Genomic DNA, 13,511 nt, shown 5'->3' with positions numbered 1-13,511 from the left:
GACATCAATATGTGACATGAAATGTAAAAATGTCAAAGATAGGGGTACAGCGGTCAAAATTGTGTTTTAATCATTATCAGTACAAATATGTAACAAAGAAGATCAAAAAGGTGACATAATCATACACCAATCAAATAATATTGATGAGTGACCATATCATTCTGTTTGGGTAAATTTAACCAATGTATCATGTGATATATGAGAACTAGTATTGTTTAGGATAATACAGTTTTAAACGTACATGATTATAAAGAGAAAAACACAAAATTTCATTGTTCAATAATTTAAAAAAATTATAAAACTTTAAACGGAAAGATATTATTCGTCCGGGTTTTTTTTCGTCGTTTTCCTTATATTGTAATTCTTTCAATACGTCTATAAAATAAAGACTACTTGAAGGTTGATTGTTGTTAAATCACACGATTCTTGGCATTATAATACCGTAATCAGTTGTCTGCACAAATTCATACACAACAAGATCTATACCGTTTATTTTTTTATTGCCACTCTTCATAACACTGTTGAATCAGTAAATATTCGATTGAAAAGGAAAAATATACAATATATAAAAGTTCAATGAAGTGAAAAATAACTCAATTTTTTTTAAATACTAGCGTCCCCTTTTCTTTTCGTTTGACGCTAGATTATTTATCCTTGCAACATCGTCGTACTTTATTTCCAGACGTATATCAAAACTCTATACAAATAACTGTAGTAACATAAACGGTACCAATTTTTCTGCACCAGATGCGCATTTCGACAATACATGTCTCTTCAGTGATCCTCGTGGCCAAAATATTTGAAAACTAAATCTTATATAAAAAGATGAAGAGCTATAATCAAAAAGGTCCAAAAAGTATAGCCAAATCTGTGAAAGGAATCAGAGCTTTGCATGAGGGAGATCCATTCCTTAATTTATAATAATTTCTAACATTTTGTAACAGCAATTTTAATAACACAAAAACTCCGTATTTTCATGCCAGTACCGAAGTAATGGCTACTGGGCTGGTGATACCCTCGGGGAGTAACAGTCCACCAGCAGAGGCATGTAAAATACGAAATGATTGATGATAGACAGCAATCTCTATTTGCCACCCGCAATACATTTCGAGTGCTCAGCTATTCAGCATCGTCGTTTTCCTTTGCAAATGCGTTCAAATACGCATAACAATAACAATGTGATGATGTTAATGATTAATCTCAAATATGCTTATCATTAGCAATTTTGCTAGATAACGCGTAAAATTTTGTTGCATTACTATCTACCCTTTCTACTTTTTCGTATGTCGTTAACATCAGAGTTTTATCAATTGTTCTTTTTGTATTTTTTTGTTTTTTGCTTTTTTTTTATGCAAATCCTTAGTTTTTTAGAAGACTAACGAGCTCTAAGTATGATCCATCGCATAGTTTGGTTCTTCATGATATGAATAAACTATGAAGAGTATACGTCAATAAAAAACGTGATTAACGTGCTACAAGGGTTAATTCGATTTGTTTGCTATAGTATTAGCGCAACAGTGAATCTAGCTCAAACTTTTTTTTCATTGTCTGTTGATTCGGTAATTAGAAAAAAAATATTTCATCAATGAACACTAATTATACAAAGTATTTCAGGGAAATTATGTTATAAATAGTATTCAGGTTTTACTATAGTAATAATAATCGTTATTTGTCATATAAGTAACATTATACTTGTGACATAAACAAAAGTAACAACAACAATAAAATAACTGAGTTGAACACACACATATCTATATATATAAGTAAAACTAACTAAGAGTCCCCTGTCCTCAGCTCTAAAGACTGTTTTATAAAGGAACCTATTTATTTTTCACTTGGTTTATATTAGAAAGATTTAGTAGGACTACTAGTTTTTCAGTATCAGATAGATTTGGAAGCATAGGATTATCTATCGCCATGTCATTAAAAAGTTTTATACGTAAAACATTATTAATTTGACAGTAGAGGAGAAAGTGATTTTCATCGTCTAAGGTTTTACACGTTGGACATGTTCTATTGTCTCGAGGTATTTTTAGATATCTGCCCTTCGCAATGAGCAAATTATGGTCACTTATTCTAATTTTTGTAAATAAACGTCTAGTTTCAAAATTTGGATATCTTAGATAAAATTCTTCGTCTTGTTTGACTTTAATATTTTTGTAAAGAAAAAGTTTGTTATTTCCGTTCAAACTGTTTATTTTTTTTTTCCAGTAGTTCTGAATAAAAGTTGCTTGTAATATTCTTAATTCAAGTCTTTAGTTTGTTTATTTGTTCCATGTTTTTACAGGATATTATTTTTGTATATCAATATTCATTTCTTGTGTTGAATCTTTGATAAAAGTGGACCAAACATAAATTCCTTGTGAATCAAGGTGTTTACTTAATGTATAACTTTCTTTTAGTAATGGGTTTATGTTTTCAGTATTTAATCTAGCCCAATAAAGAATTGCTTGTGTTTTATATATTTTTCTATTGGTTGTCTACCAAGTTCAGCTTTAACACCTAAATTAGCAGATGTTTTTTTAGTGCCTAGAATATATTTACAGAAATTAACAGGAACCTTTTCGAAGGGAGTCTTATCTAAATATTGGAAATTATCTATATCTTTGTTTTGGGGGTTTTAATCTGCCTTTTGCTCTATAATAAGATTGATATGTATCCATGTATGATATTTCAGCATTATATGTTTAAATCGGTTGTATAAGAGAATCAAAAAGATTACAGGATACTTTAACAGGGAAATTTCCCGAAAAGGCTGCATGTGTTTTTAATGAATATAGTTATCAAAGGTACCAGGATTATAATTTAGTGCGCCAGTCGCGCGTTTCGTCTACATAAGACTCATTAGTGACGCTCATATCAAAATATTTATAAAACCAAATAAGTACAAAGTTGAAGAGCATTGAGAATCCAAAATTCCAAAAAATTGTGCCAAATACGGCTAAGGTAATCTATGCCTGGGATAAGAAAATCCTTAGTTTTTCGATAATTCAAAGTTTTATAACAGGAAATTTATTAAAATGACCACATTATTGATATTCATATCAACACCGAAGTGTTGACTACTGGGCTGGTGATACCCTCGGGGACGAAACGTCCACCTGCAGTGGCATCGTCCCAGTGGTGTAAATAGTTATCAAAGGTACCAGGATTATAATTTAGTACGCCAGACGCGCGTTTCGTCTACATAAGACTCATCAGTGACGCTCACATCAAAATACTCATAAAGCCAAACAAGTACAAAGTTGCAGAGCATTGAGGATCCAAAATTCCAAAAAGTTGTGCCAAATACGGCTAAGGTAATCTATGCCGGGGATAAGAAAATCCTTAGTTTTTCGATAATTCAAAGTTTTGTAACAGGAAATTTATAAAAATGACCACATTATTGATATTCATGTCAACACCGAAGTGTTGACTACTGAGCTGGTGATATCCTCGGGGACGAAACGTCCACCAGCAGTGGCATCGACCCAGTGGTGCTAATAGTTATCAAAGGTACCAGGATTATAATTTAGTACGCCAGACGCGTGTTTCGTCTACATAAGACTCATCAGTGACGCTCATATCAAAATATTTATAAAGCCAATTAAGTACAAAGTTGAAGAGCATTGAGGATCCAAAATTCCAAAAAATTGTTTTAAATACGGCTAAGGTATTCTATGCCTGGGATAAGAAAATCCTTAGTTTTTTCGAAAAATTCAAAGTTTTGTAAACAGGAAATTCATAAAAATGACCACATTATTGATATTCATGTCAACACCGAAGTGTTGACTACTGGGCTTGTGATACCCTTTGGGACGAAACGTCCACCTGCAGTGGTATCGACCCAGTGGTGTAAATAGTTATCAAAGGTACCAGGATTATAATTTAGTACGCCAGAGCTTCTCTAACAGAGCTTCCCTAGCTTTTTTGGCTAAATCTGTTAAACTTGAATAATTTATAAAGCATTCCAATTCTCCAAAGGGAATCAAAAGCCGTTTTAAAATCTACAAAACAGACATAAAGTTTTCTTTGGTTTTATGAATATGTTTATTAATCAATGTTTTAAAGATAAATACACTGTCTGCAGTTCTATGATTAGCTCTAAAACTCTAAATCCAAACTGGGCATTAGTTAATTTTTTTTCCGTAGTTTTAATCCGTCTTTGATTTAAGATACCGCTAAATAATTTGGATATAGAGTTGATTAAAGAAATTCCTTTGTAATTGCTTGGATTACATTTGTTACCAGATTTATGTACTAAAGTTATGTATGCAGAATTCCATGAAGTTGGATAGTATCCTGTTTTAACATAAGATTAAATAGTTTAGCATATGCTTTGGTAGTTACTGGACTACTAAATTTAATTACCTCGTTCAACACACTATCTGGACCACTTGCTTTTTTATTTTTTAAGTTTTTTTTATAATACATTTAATATCAGAGCAAGTAATAGGCCTGTCTGTCTCCGGGTTAAAAGAAATAGTATTTTCAATATTTTTCAGCTTTTGCTCAATTTTGGTTTGAAAAAGCATTATTTATTTTTGAAAACTTTCCTTGATTTTGGAAATGTTTTATTGTGCTTTCAACGTCCTTTAAACTAAATATTACTAGTATGTTAAATACATATATACATATTCATGGATCTACAATCTGTCGATACATGTGACTTGGCATTGTACAATGTCATGTTTTTCTCTGGCTGTTTATGACGTCTTTACACTAAATTCATTGGATGTTGGATGTGTACGGATTGATAGTTTAGTCTTAGATGCATGATTTTTTTATTAGTTGTAAGTGACTTTGAACTAGCTGCCAGATAACTGCGAGTACTCTCAGATCTGTTCATTGTGTCTTTTTGCGTCGGGATGTAAAAGTATCCGGCCACGTACGTCCACTTGTATTTTTGTCCATCTGATAAGTTAAACCTTTTTCAACTGATTTTTATAGTTCGTTCTTATGTTGTACTGTTATACCACTGTCCCAGGTTAGGGGAGGGTTGGGATCCTGCTAACATGTTTAACTCCATTATTTATGTATGTGTCTGTCCCATGTCAGGAGCCTGTAATTCAGTGGTTGTCGTTTGTTTATGTGTTACATATTTGTTTTTCGTTCATTTTTTACATAAATAAGGCCATTAGTTATCTTGTTTGAATTGTTTTACATTGTCTTATCGGGGCCTTTTATAGCTGACTATGCGGTATGGGCTTTGCTTATTGTTGAAGGCCGTACGGTAACCTACAGTTGTTAATGTCTGTGTCATTTTGGTCTCTTGTGGACAGTTGTCTCATTGGCAATCATACCACATCTTCTTTTTTATATAAAAAGATTTACACCAAATTTCGATGTCCCCAAAAAAATATTTGCTACAGTTGAAATATTTTTTCTAGTATTATGTCTGAGTAATGTTTGTCTTATGTATTCAAATTTTGAATTACTTAATTTTTGATTATTTCTACAATTTCCCTTATAATACTATTGCAGTAAATTTACTCACAAAACTGTTCCTGTGCATATTTAGTCTTAGTCTTCAGTTTTGTACTATGTTGTGTCTAGTATACTATTATTTGTCTGTTTGTCTTTTTCTTTGCATTATCAGTTTATTTTCGATCTATGAGTGTCCTTCAAGTGTCTTTCACATCTTCTTTATGTTATTATTTATATATTGTTGTTTTTATGAATATTTTTTCTTCAGTTATTATGTTTAGCCTGTCTTTTTTCCTTGCTTGTAAATCAATCTTGACGTGTTGATAGTTCTTCTGACAAAGTGTATATTTTCTTTTGTTTTGGCTTCTATTTTGTTCTTTTGTCAGATCATCTGTTTCATTTTACAGTGTTCACAGTGACTGTAACTCTGATAACAGGTGAAATTGATATTTCCCTATTTACATAATAATCACTTTCTCTAACCAGAAATAATTTACCTGTATACAAATATATTAAATGTGTGAATACATTAACAGATACAATCAAATATATGTAGTCCTAAAACAAAATAAAACATTAAAATTGGCATAATACATTAAATGAATTAATCGAATTCAAATCTAATCTACTTCTGCATTGAATGTACATAATTATCAATTCAACAATTGTCATTTTTTTCAAGGTTTGTTTTTATAAGTATTATTTTGATAAAAGTTTACAAAAGCAATGGTAAGAAAACAGTTTGACAATAAGGGATTTTTGAAAAGTTTGTGTATATTTAGGAAGACTCACAAATGTCCAGTTGTTTTATGTGCTAGAGCTTTAGATTTATTTTTGCTTATTTACTTTTGACATACTAGTATACATATCATTTTAGGTGTTCTCTACATTTTTTGCTACAAACATGCGAAAAGTTAATTGACAAAAATACTGAACTCCAATGTAAAATTCAAATCGGATAGTTCCGCAAAAAATGAAAGCTCAAATACATAAAAAATGGAAAACAATTGTCATATTCCGGACTTGGTCCAGGCATTTCCTGATGTAGAAAACGTTTAATTAAAAATGATTTTATACATAACTAAACCTCTTCCTGGTATGACAGTTGAATACTGTTCAATTATATTTACACCAAATTTATAAACAAAATAAACAGATATAATAAGATTTATTCCTATGAAGAATAAATCCGGTTATCAGAGGAAAGTGGGCTTACGTTTTGGGAGTTGTCCCGCTTTGAACACGTGGTGGAACTTGTTATGTATTATGAGTCACGTTAATTATTTTAACCTTGATAACTGTGACGTCATCATTCTTTCTTTACCACGTACGATACAGCAGAGGGAAGACGCAAAAAATTGGGTTCCGTATGAATTAACTAATGTTTGTTTCAAAAGTTACCCATCCACCCACCACTTAGATTAAAGACATACTCCTAAAATGTAGTTAATATACATGTGTTAAATGTTATATTATGTTATATCATGTTGTTCGTTTTTCTGCTGTTTTTGTTCTATTTTTCAGGTTGAAATGACTGGTAGCTTATTCCGATTGTAATCCCAATCCTTCGTCACGGCTTCAGACAAAGACTCCGACCATTGTAATCCCAATCCTTCGTCACGGCTTCAGACAAAGACTCCGACCATTTAATGGCGAAAATAGCGACACAACATCTACAAATATATTATGCTTCTTATAATGGAATTATGTATCCGCTGAGCTTCTGTTTCCCAGGGCCAGCATATGATATATTTTGGAAGCAATAATGTTAATAAGGATATTATATTGATATATAAGGAAATGACATTATAAGGAATAACAATAAGGTGGAAATAAGGAATAAGAATAATGTGGAAATAAGGAATAAGGAATGGACAATAATGTGGAAATAAGGAATAAGGAATGGACAATAATGTGGAAATAAGGAATAAGGAATGGACTATAAGGTTTAATTATATATACTAGGGACTTGCCAATTATGTTTCTCGGCAGTCCCATTCTTTGTCAAGCCGTGGCCGTACAATTTTGTACTTTTGCCAAATAAAATATTTCTTACTTTATATATTTGTATGTCATTTGGCCCCACGTTGTCTCAGATAATAGGTATATAGCAGTCAACATTGGGTTATATACTTAATCTCTTTACAAATAAACAAATATGTCAGCAAAGATATACACAATTGCATATAGACAAAGGACATATGCAAAAATTAAAGGACAACAATACAACAAAACTACCACAGTACAACAACGGATTGGCGGGATGCAAAAGTATCGAACTACGACAAAAGGATATTACCAAAAATGACCTAAATAGAGAAGGCAGATCATTTTCAAAGACAAATAAAAGAACACTATAAAACGTTATTATGATGATACTTCAGTACCGTGAATCTATACTTCAAGACCATAATGAATTATTTGTGGAGTTGATAGGGAATATTTATTAACAAAGTTTAAGTATCTTCTGATAAACTTATTTAGAGAAGAACGAGACGTTCTTTGACATGACCCTGGTTCGGAAACTTAGAGAAATGGAAACGAGGAGGAAAACATGAGACAAAACAAAAGTAAGGTTCCTATAATAGTAAATACTCAATATAAACATACAATTCTTTTCATTTCTAAGTTTTATCTCTGTTCCTTTCATCTGATTACAGTTTCTGAAAGGTGTGTACGCTACAATTTTTACCAGTATGAGTAAAAAACAAATAGTGAATTCACATTAGTGGGTATTTTATCAGTTTTATTCAATTTTGTACAATAAGCTGTTATGTTGTTGGCTTGCAATGATTCCACCTCATATATAATCAAATTCAAGTGAGATATTAATTTTCCATAATAAACATTTTCAGCATTTTCAGTTACTGACACAGTGTCCGCTGTAAAATAGAATCTTAGAACTGAAATTTGTTGGAATAAATATTGCAGCTAATGCCTTTTTAAATGATGGACCAGAAATTTCGAATTAAAACAAGAATTTTGAACGTTTTGTCCTTTAAAACGATTGCATTTAATAATTTACAGCTAAGTTTTAGGGATTATCTTGCACATTATTTTTTTTATTTTTATTTTTTTAGATAGATATGTTGCTCTCTTATTATGAAGTTATATAGCTTGTTCATTATGAATCCCTCACTGACTAACATGCTAAAACAAATATAATAAACCAAACAACTTTAAAGGATTGATACTTTTCATGTAAATGTCATGATCTTCAATTTTGATAACTAGAAAATAATGAATAAATTCAATCAATTATGTTTCCTTATTTTAATGAATTGTCAATTAAAAATGAGTGGATCATTGATTTCAGAAAATATCGACAAATAAATTCAAATAAATATTTATTTTCGAGATAAGATCGTTAATCTAAACAGAAATATACGAGATTTGATGAGGGTCAATGCGTACCAAACAATTATAAATTTACGAGGTTCCGGATAACAAGATATTTTGCGTGTTCTACTGGTCCATAGATCGCATAAAGAATATCTTATTAAGTTTGACCATAGTGCCTCCTAATAGGACAAAATGTATTGTGTTGGTGTTATCAATCAATACAAAACTTTTTAACCTGAAGACGTATGAGGGAGGTACTATTTAAATGTATTATCTATACAACTGCTGCATGTTTTACGATGTTTTTAGTAAACAATATTTAAAACTTGTGTACACAAAAGTTGATGAAGTAATTGATAAACAAATATGTTATACAAATTTGATTCTACAAAGAATTTTTTTATATTTTGTTGTCTAATGCCTCCTTTTTTATTACCATTATAATTATAGTTATTGTCTCGGTTTAAATCCCAAAGGTACCGATCATACCTTTTTCAATCTATGGTGTTCTTTTCTGAAAATTTTGCACACGATTAGTTGTGGATTTTATTTTATTTATATGATTGATAGAAAATCATTACGGGATTCACAAGAAATTTTAAACCAAGAATTCCAAATGATGAATAGAAGTCAACTCTACTAAAATGTTGACGGTCGCCATAACTAGTTGGTTAATTGTTATAGAATATCTGTATCACAGATGACGACGAATTGTCGTTACTACAATCTTTTTAACGTTCATCGTCTGCATACAGAAAAAATACAAAAAAGTAAAATCACAAAAATACTGAACTTAGAGGAAGATCAATTGGGAAAGTCCATAATCACATGGCAAAATCAAATAACAAAACGCATCAAAAATGAATGGACAAAAACTGTCACACTCCTGACTTGGTACAGGCATCTTCAAATGTAGAAAATGGTGGATTAAACCTGGTTCTATAGCGCTAACCCTCTCACTTTAATGACAGTCTCATCAATTTCCGATATTTTTACATTGATGCGTTAAATAAACAGACACAATAAATATAATAGCCAAAATATGGGTACATCAGTCATCATCGTTTAACAATTTAAAAGGAACAATTTAACAGAACACAAAAACATCTACTATCTGCGAACACATTTATTGAGTGTCTGACGTCAGAAAATTTTATACGTCACATAAATTTGTCGTTCAATGTGCGTACAAACAATTTTAAATTTTTCATGGGAATGTTAGCATACAGGGTTAAAAAATCTAAAGTATGTAAGAATAAATTTTTGTTACTTTTTGATTTTGAAACTCTTAAATGTTCTATCGTTGATTGTTATTACTTTCAAATCACTGCAAAGCTCTTTTCCATTATTTCTTTCTTTTAAAAGCAGAGATTCGAAAAATTTTGCTATACTTACTTAATGTGTGGAACAAACAGAGACTTTCATTGGGGAAATGCTAACGAAAGGTAAGCAAGGTCCTTCTCAACATATTGCACACATCGTGATTCTAATCAAAGTAAAAGCCATGTGATAGTCCAAATCGTGTGTAAGATACGCCGAAAAGATGACTAAAAAAAGCAATACGCATGTTCATGATGTCCTAATCTTATTGTGTGTATAACAGCTTCATCCGATCAAGGTTAAGATTTTAAATGTCACATGGGCTTAACATATCATTTAATTTCAGATACTATGACTATTGTATTGTCGAGAAAAGATTTTCCAAATATACCATGTTTAATTTCATTCGTTTAAATAATTTGATATATATTTAGCAAAATGTTAACTATATAAATCTTTATCTTAAGCTTTGAAGAAGGTCGATATATATTTACACTTTTGTTTGCATCGATAGATCAATTAGAAAAAGTCAGAAAGAAAATTGCAAATTTCTAAGAAGCTTTATAATTGATGCTTAAATTAATTTCTATGTATAATTGCTATATACATTAGACGAATACTAACTTATGATTCCGATTTTGTAAATAAAGTCTTTAAACGAAAACCGTTTTCATATTACTTTTTGTTGTTGTAAAGTTAAAAACAAAATTGCATTGAAAACATTACATAACTTCAAGTTTATCTTTCCAATTCTCATCCAAAACAGTAAGAATGAAGTTTAATTTGAAGTAAACCCGGTATTGAAGCAAAATGATTTAAAGATAAATAAAAAAAAACATATTTTCTTTACATTGTGTACGTCCGAAACGCTTTTCTTAATCTAACTTTATCATGAACGCTCAAACCCAAATTTTAATGTTGAAAGCTTGTTTCATTAGTATTTTGCTTGATTTTTATCACAACCGGGTCTGATGAATGAACCTCTTGTAAACGTAGAATTCCGAGCGCTCCTAATTTATAACTAAAGACCAACTTTGTAGAAAATAACAGTCACGATTTATTTCACTACATGTTTTATACAGACGTTACATAAAATACCAAACACACGACATACAATCCGTTCAAACCTGTTCAGCTATCTTGTTCATTCGCCCACAAAAATATATACTATAAAAAAAAGAAGATGTGGTATGATTGCAAATGAGACAACTATCCACAAAAGACCAAAATGACACAGACATTAACAACTATAGGTCACCGTACGGCCTTCAAAAATGAGCAAAGCCCATACCACATAGTCAGCTATAAAAGGCCCCGATAAGACAATGTAAAATAATTCAAACGAGAAAACTAACGGCCTTATTTTTGTAAAAAAAAATGAACGAAAAACAAATATGTAACACATAAACAAACGACAACTACTGAATAACAGGCTCCTGAACCACATTCTATATGTTCCTGTTAGAGTCAGAAACCTGTGAAAATGGATTGATTGTTGCTGAGTGTTAGTATGACATTTGTTCTTTGTTTTTTGTTTTGAACAGTTTTATTCTTCGTTTATTGTACTGTACATGAATCAGACCGTTATTTTAGTCGTTTGAATTTTTTAACGTTTGCCATTTTGTGGCCTTTTATAGCTGCTATCTGGAAATGTTTTTTCTCGTTGTTGAAGACCATATGGTGATCTATTATTGCTATCTATATCAAATCTTCTTATTTATTTTCATTGAAAGATTTGTAACGTAAATTTGTTGACTTTTTCTAAACTTTGAAGACAGAAAAATATCTCCTGGCGACCAACAATCTTTCAGCAAACCGTATTGGTATAATAAATCATGTCAATACAAAAAACCTACAATTACAGTCTTGTTTGTCAACCTGGCCAACGTCTCTTTCCATGCATAACCCGCCATGCGAATACACAGAGACGCATTTCACAATCAACTTATGTAAGAATTTGGAATGGTAAAATCGTCTGGTTTTTTAAAGATTCTAATTTGAAGTCATCCGTTCCAAACTAAAAGAAAAATTGACAGAGTTGATATTGCGTTGTTTCATAAAAAAAAAGGATAGTCAACTTAGATACAAGTACCTTATCTTAATGATTGCTAAATCCTACTAAGTAAAAATCACTCTCCATTAAAAAAAAATCTCTGAAACTGACATTATCAAGACGCTTGATATCTTGATTGACAACATATTAGTTACGTTTGGAAGACGTGTTTTTCCAACAAACTATCGACATTCCCATGGGAACCAATAGTGCCGCTCTTCTTGCCGACTTCTTCCTTTATTTATTTTTTTAAGCTGCCTTCATACAGTAACTTCTTAGGAAGAACGAAAAGAAATTAGCAATATCCTTAAACTTTACATTCTGCTATAAAGATGATCTCTCACTAAATAATACAAAATTTAGTGACTATTTATGAGTTTGAACAGCGGTATACTACTGTTGCCTTTATTCGGAACGCATCCCATAACTAGAGATACAGGATACAACAGATACAGTTAAGTCTACCTTATATCTAGAAATTGACAATGTGGTTCGGTTGAGAAAAAAAACCTTCCGAAGCACCTGAGATCACATCTAGTTTTTAGTCGGGTTCATGTTGCTAAATATTTATTTTTCTATATTGTGTTTTGTATACTATTGTTGGTCTGTTTGTCTTTTTCTTTTGTAACCATGGGGTTGTCATTTTATTTTTGATATATGATAAAATTGAGAATGGAAATGGGGAATGTGCCAAAGAGACAGCAACCCGACCATAGAGCAGACAACAACAGAAGGTCACCAACAGGTCTTCAATGCAACGAGAAATTCCCGTACCCGGAGGCGTCCTTCAGCTGGCCCCTAAACAAATATATACTAGTTCAGTGATAATGAACGCCATACTAAACTCCAAATTGTACACAAGAAACTAAAAGTTAAAATAATACAAGACTAACAAAGGCCAGAGAGTTTGAATGTCCCTTTGGTATCTTGTGTCCCTCTTTTTACAATCTAGTTTCTGTAGTATCCTTACTCTTTAGTTAATTTGGATAATGTGAAATGACAGTATTCACTGAAATGTTTGTTTTTGGGTGAAAATACGTCATCAACTTGTCATAAAGTAAATTAGAAAAAAAACTTTCAAAGTTTTTTGGTCTTTTAGAATATTATTTACGGCTTCTGGCTCAAGGAATTATAACGAATTCTGAAACAAATTATTGTATGCAAATCTTTAATACATTTATATACTCCTTTTTTGAAACATGAAGTTGTCATCTAAGGTAATGAAAAGGTCATATTTCATCATTTAAGCTTCTGATTACTCACTCTTGCTATGATTACTTGTTAATCATATTTAGATACGAATAATGGAAACTAGTTTGCAGCGAACTTTAACAAACCGCTTTACTATATCTGATACTGACAGTGAATGAAAATCTAATACTACAAATAA

This window comes from Mytilus edulis, chromosome 10 (assembly GCF_963676685.1).
Source record: "Mytilus edulis chromosome 10, xbMytEdul2.2, whole genome shotgun sequence".
In the NCBI taxonomy this organism is placed as follows: Eukaryota; Metazoa; Mollusca; class Bivalvia; order Mytilida; family Mytilidae; genus Mytilus; species Mytilus edulis.
Note: the sequence above shows the minus strand (reverse complement) of the source record.